At 36.5% G+C, this 5,813-nt stretch overlaps 2 long non-coding RNA genes across 2 annotated transcripts; both read right to left on the bottom strand.

The window, feature by feature from the left end:
• Positions 1-388: 388 nt before the first annotated feature.
• On the bottom strand, positions 389-1,669 carry LOC141018533 (uncharacterized). The gene is made up of 4 exons (XR_012180727.1): positions 1,640-1,669; positions 1,372-1,499; positions 1,056-1,071; positions 389-677 (listed from the first exon to the last, which is right to left on the bottom strand). It is a non-coding gene; the product is annotated as an uncharacterized lncRNA (long non-coding RNA).
• Positions 1,670-3,270: 1,601 nt separating this feature from the next.
• On the bottom strand, positions 3,271-4,562 carry LOC141018534 (uncharacterized). The gene is made up of 4 exons (XR_012180728.1): positions 4,465-4,562; positions 4,204-4,331; positions 3,889-3,904; positions 3,271-3,510 (listed from the first exon to the last, which is right to left on the bottom strand). It is a non-coding gene; the product is annotated as an uncharacterized lncRNA (long non-coding RNA).
• Positions 4,563-5,813: the final 1,251 nt, after the last annotated feature.

Genomic DNA, 5,813 nt, shown 5'->3' on the forward strand with positions numbered 1-5,813 from the left:
TGCCTTAAATGTCTTTGTCCATTTTGGAAACAGCCAACAGTACGAATGCTATTTACACAATGATCATCTTGTTTCTTATAAAATTGTTATTTTAAATGTTTCTCTGATGCTTTATAGACCAAATGATTCATCTATTGATGGAGGAAATGCCAGAATTGAATCATTTCCAAAGTGCTGCTTTACCAGAGACACAAGTACATTCAGAAACAGAAAGAAATAGGAAGAGTGTTCATTTAATAAACTAATCACACCAACACACACATTATTTAGATCTACTTATTATAAACATTTACATCTGACTTTATAAAAAACAATGTTCTTGATCATCATCACCAATAAAATTACAAGCACATGTTCACTTAAATAAGACCACAAAACAGAGACAGTCTTTTGTAATGCAGCTTTATTCAGCAGGATAGTTTTCACTATCAAGCAATTTTACATTTTTCAACATCAGTTGGAGCTGTGACTAAAGTCACTACATCTCAAGGGCTCCATGTTTACTAATCCAATTATTTCTTGCTTTGCAAAGCACAAAGATATAGCTCAAACTATGTCTTCAAAATCAAGAACATACTCAGTCTTGATAGTATAGCTTCCATTTGTCGTCAGCCACTTCATCTTCGGGTGTTCTACATGTGCAATTGCAGTTTAATCTATTCTGGGATCTTTCCACACTGTTTGCATACCAAGTTAGAGAAGGGGGAAGAAAAGAGAGGAATCAGTTAGTTAAATTATCAACAGAGGTCAATCAACAGAATCTTAATTGACAAATATTCAATAATTAAATAATTTTGCAATAATTTTTCAAGCAAAATCTGGCAGAAATTCACTGATTCCAGCTTCTGAAATGTGTCGACTTGCTTCTTTACCCTCTATCATATCATCATGAATTTAAATGTGTTGGACAAAATAAAGTAATTGAAGACATCAACTTGGGATCTGGTTAATACTGATGCTTTCTATGTTTGACAGGTTTGAGGCATTTCACAAAGTCTTTTTATGTCTTTTATTCGTCTGTTTGAAATCAACAGAAAATATTCAGTAATACTTACCTTGTACCTGCGTTTCCTAAAGGGACAAAAAGATGAAAATGAGATGAATAAACATCAGTATATTATTATCACATTTGAAAATCTTTACATTTAGAACATTAATGATGCTCTTTACTTAGTATAAGGTTTATTATCTGAAATGCCATGACTACATAAAAGATTTTAGCTAAACACAGAACTAAATGAAGTTGTATGTAGTCAGTTAGTACAGTCAAGTGTGATTTGTTGATCTCAGACTAAAGTAGCCTGCTGTTTGTGTAAATAAGAGGTCAATCTGTTAACATCAACTCAGTATGTAGGAACACTTGTGACTTGCCGCCTCCACTCCTACCACTGCAATCACTGTTAGCGCTGTTACAACCGCCAGTTTGAGGAGCACTCTGCCCGGGTTCAGACATGAGGACGACCAGCATCAACACCAGAAAGATCATAACACACTTCATCCTGAGGAACAAATCACAATGGCCACATCCAGAATCATTCACTGCCTTCATTCACCAGTGTCAAAGCTCATCACATCTCATCTATAAGACTTTGCATTTATTAAAGATTTATTAAACATCAGGATTAAATTGACTTCTCACCTTTCCACAGCTTGTTTGTCAGAAACAAAAAAAAACTGGTGTCACAGACAGCAAAGTGAGCACTGTGAGATCTAGAGCTGATGTGTATGTCTCTGCCGAGCAGTCGTGAGTTACCCGTCTCTTTATAAGGATGGAGATGGAACAATCTTATCCAGTCATTCTGTATTTCTCAATGTGTTTTGCAATGTCGAGTTCTCCACATGGATGACAAGATGTTGATCTAATCTCACTTTGTCATGACGGGACATTTCACTGTCCTCACAGTCACACAAAGTTACACAACACTACTTATCATTCCCCGGCTCTATGGCCTCACAAAATGTGACCATTAGAAGTTCTGTCCTATAACTGTTTATATGACTAAAAAGACAATGCATGATGTTTTTGCTAAGACAAGAAGTAATTTATTTGTTATATCAGCAAAATATCATCATTTAAAACAACAGGCACAAAACAGAGACAGCCTTTTTTGTAATGCACCTTTTTTTTCAGCAGGAATGTTTTCAACATCAAGCAATTTGACATTTTTCTAAATCAATGGGAGCTGTTCCTGAGATCACAACACACATCTCAAGGGCTTCATGTTTACCCATCCAATTATTTCTTGCTTTGCAAAGCACAAAGATGTAGCTGAATCAATATTTTCAAAAAGAACACTGTTCACTCAAAACAGTGAAGAGAAGCTGAGACTGATCGTTGTCCACTGTAGGTGGGGGTCTTTCCACTCTTCTTTACCAAGTTACAGAAGAGAAAAACAAAACATTAGATTTGAAAAAAGTAGTCAAATTATCAACAGAGTCAAAAATACAGCTTGATGCTTTTGTTAAAAGTCACAGTGACACTGACTAACAGCCAGACAACAGCAGCCTGCCACACAACGCAAATGCACATGATTGCACAACTTTAATGCCACTGCATATGTTTTAATGTTGCTTAACTGGACCTCCTTTCAAATCAGTGTGGACGTGTGCAAACTGACTGACACCTCCCTTGTCCTCCTGTTAGGTTGGGACAACTTTCCCTGTGATCATTTTTATTAGCACTTTAAGTTCTGAGGACATCATAGAAGTCAACTTACACCTGACTGAAGGTCTTATCAACCACATCAATTAGAGACACCTGTGTGGATGGACAAAGAGTGTCATCTGTACTAGAGCTGCAGAGATTAGCTGGTTACTCACCACTGAGTTTTTTTGTCAAACCTCAAGCAACATTTGATGATTGCAGCTTGTCAAATGAAAGAATTAGCTATTTTTTCCTCATTTTACATTTTAATACCTTGAATGTCTTTGTCTCTTTTGGAAACAGCCAACACTACAAATGTCTTTTACACAATGATCATCTTGTTTCTTATAAAATTGTTATTTTAACTGTTTTTCTGATGCTTTATAGACCAAATGATTCATCTATTGATGGAGGAAATGCCAGAAGACACAAGTACATTCAGAAACAGAAAGAAATAGGAAGAGTGTTCATTTAATAAAGTGATCCCACCAACACACACATTATTTAGATCTACTTAATATAAACATTTACCTCTGACTTAATGAAAAACAATGTTCTTGATCATCATCACCAATAAAATTACAAGCACATGTTCACTTAAATAAGACCACAAAACAGAGACGGTCTTTTGTAATGCAGCTTTATTCAGCAGGATAGTTTTCACTATCAAGCAATTTTACATTTTTCAACATCAGTTGGAGCTGTGACTAAAGTCACTACATCTCAAAGACTTCATCCAATTATTTCTTGCTTTGCAAAGCACAAAGATATAGCTCAAACTATATCTTCAAAATCAAGAAAAGACTCAGTCTTGATCGTATCGCCTCAATTTGTCGTCGGCCACTTCATCTTGGGATCTTTCCACACTGTTTGCATACCAAGTTAGAGAAGGGGGAACAAAAGAGAGGAATCAGTTAGTTAAATTATCAACAGAGGTCGATCAACAGAATCTTAATTGACAAATACTCAATAATTGAATAATTTTGCAATAATTTTTCAAGCAAAATCTGACAGAAATTCACTGATTCCAGCTTCTGAAATGTGTCAACTTGCTTCTTTACCCTCTATTATATCATCGTGACTTTAAATGGGTTGGACAAAATAAGGTAATTGAAGACATCATCTTGGGATCTGGTTAATACTGATGCTTTCTATGTTTGACAAGTTTGAGGCATTTCACAAAGTCTTTTTATGTCTTTTATTCGTCTGTTTGAAATCAACAGAAAATATTCAGTAATACTTACCTTCTACGTCCGTTTCCTAAAGGGACAAAAAGATGAAAATGACATAAATAAACATTAGTATAATATTATCACATTTGAAAATCTTTACGTTTAGAACATTAATGATGCTCTTTACTAGTATAAGGTTTATTATCTGAGATGCCAGGACTAAATAAAAGATTTTAGCTAAACACAGAAATAAATGAAGTTGTATGTAGTCAGTTAGTACAGTCAAGTGTGATTTGTTGATCTCAGACTAAAGTAGCCTGCTGTTTGTGTAAATCAGAGGTCAATCTGTTAACATCAACACAGTATGTAGGAACACTTGTGACTTGCCGCCTCCACTGCCACCACCGCAATTACTGCCAGCGCCACTACAACCGCCAGTTTGAGGAGCACTCTCCCCGGGTTCAGCCATGAGGACGACCAGCGTCAACACCAGAAAGATCATAACACACTTCATCCTGAGGAACAAATCACAATGGCCACATCCAGAATCATTCACTGCCTTCATTCACCAGTGTCAAAGCTCATCACATCTCATCTAAAAGACTTTGCATCTATTAAAGTAACATCAGGATTAAATTGACTTCTCACCTTTCCACAGCTTGTTTGTCAGAACCAAAAAAAAAACTGGTGTCACAGACAGCAAAGTGAGCACTGTGAGATCTAGAGGTGATGTGGACGTCTTTGCTGAGCAGTCGTGAGTTACCCGTCTCTTTATAAGGATGGAGACGGAATAATCTTATCCAGTCATTCTGTATTTCTCAATGTGTTTTTCAAAGTCAAGTTCTGCACATGGATGACAAGATGTTGATCTAATCTCACTTTGTCATGACGGGACATTTCACTGCCCTCACAGTCAAACAAAGTTACACAACACTACTTATCATCCCTCGGCTCTATGGCCTCACACAATGTGACCATTAGAAGTTCTGTCCTATAACTGTTTATATGACTAAAAAGACAATGCATGATGTTTTTGCTAAGACAAGAAGTAATTTATTTGTTATATCAGCAAAATATCATCATTTAAAACAACAGGCACAAAACAGAGACAGTCTTTTTGTAATGCACCTTTTTTTCAGCAGGAATGTTTTCAACATCAAGCAATTTTACATTTTTCTAAATCAGCTGGAGCTGTTCCTGAGATCACAACACACATCTCAAGGGCTTCATGTTTACGCATCCAATTATTTCTTGCTTCGCAAAGCACAAAGATGTAGCTGAATCAATATTTTCAAAAAGAACACTGTTCACTCAAAAGAGCCGTCATTATGAAGCTGAGACTGATCGTTGTCCACTGTAGGTGGGGATCTTTCCACTCTTCTTTACCAAGTTACAGAAGAGAAAAACAAAACATTAGATCTGAAAAAAGTAGTCAAATTATCAACAGAGAGAGTCAAAAATACAGCTTGATGCTTTTGCTAAAAGTCACAGTGACACTGACTAACAGCCAGACAACAGCAGCCTGCCACACAACGCAAATACACATGACTGCACGACTTTAAAGCCACTGCATGTGTTTGAATGTTGCTTAACTGGACCTCCTTTCAAATCAGTGTGGACGTGTACAAACTGACTGACACCTCCCTCGTCCTCCTGTTAGGTTGGGACAACTTTCCCTGTGATCATTTTAATTAGCACTTTAAGTTCTGAGGACATCATAGAAGTCAACTTACACCTGACTGAAGGTCTTATCAACCACATCAATTACAGACACCTGTGTGGATGGACAAAGAGTGTCATCTGTACTAGAGCTGCAGAGATTAGCTGGTTACTCACCACTGAGTTTTTTTTGTCAAACCTCAAGTAAAATGTGATGATTGCAGCTTGTCAAATGAAGGAATTAGCTATTCTTTCCTCATTTTACATTTTAATACCTTGAATGTCTTTGTCTCTTTTGGAAACAGCCAACAGTACAAATGTCATTTACACAATGATCA

Source organism: Pagrus major, chromosome 22 (genome assembly GCF_040436345.1).
Source record: "Pagrus major chromosome 22, Pma_NU_1.0".
In the NCBI taxonomy this organism is placed as follows: domain Eukaryota; kingdom Metazoa; phylum Chordata; class Actinopteri; order Spariformes; family Sparidae; genus Pagrus; species Pagrus major.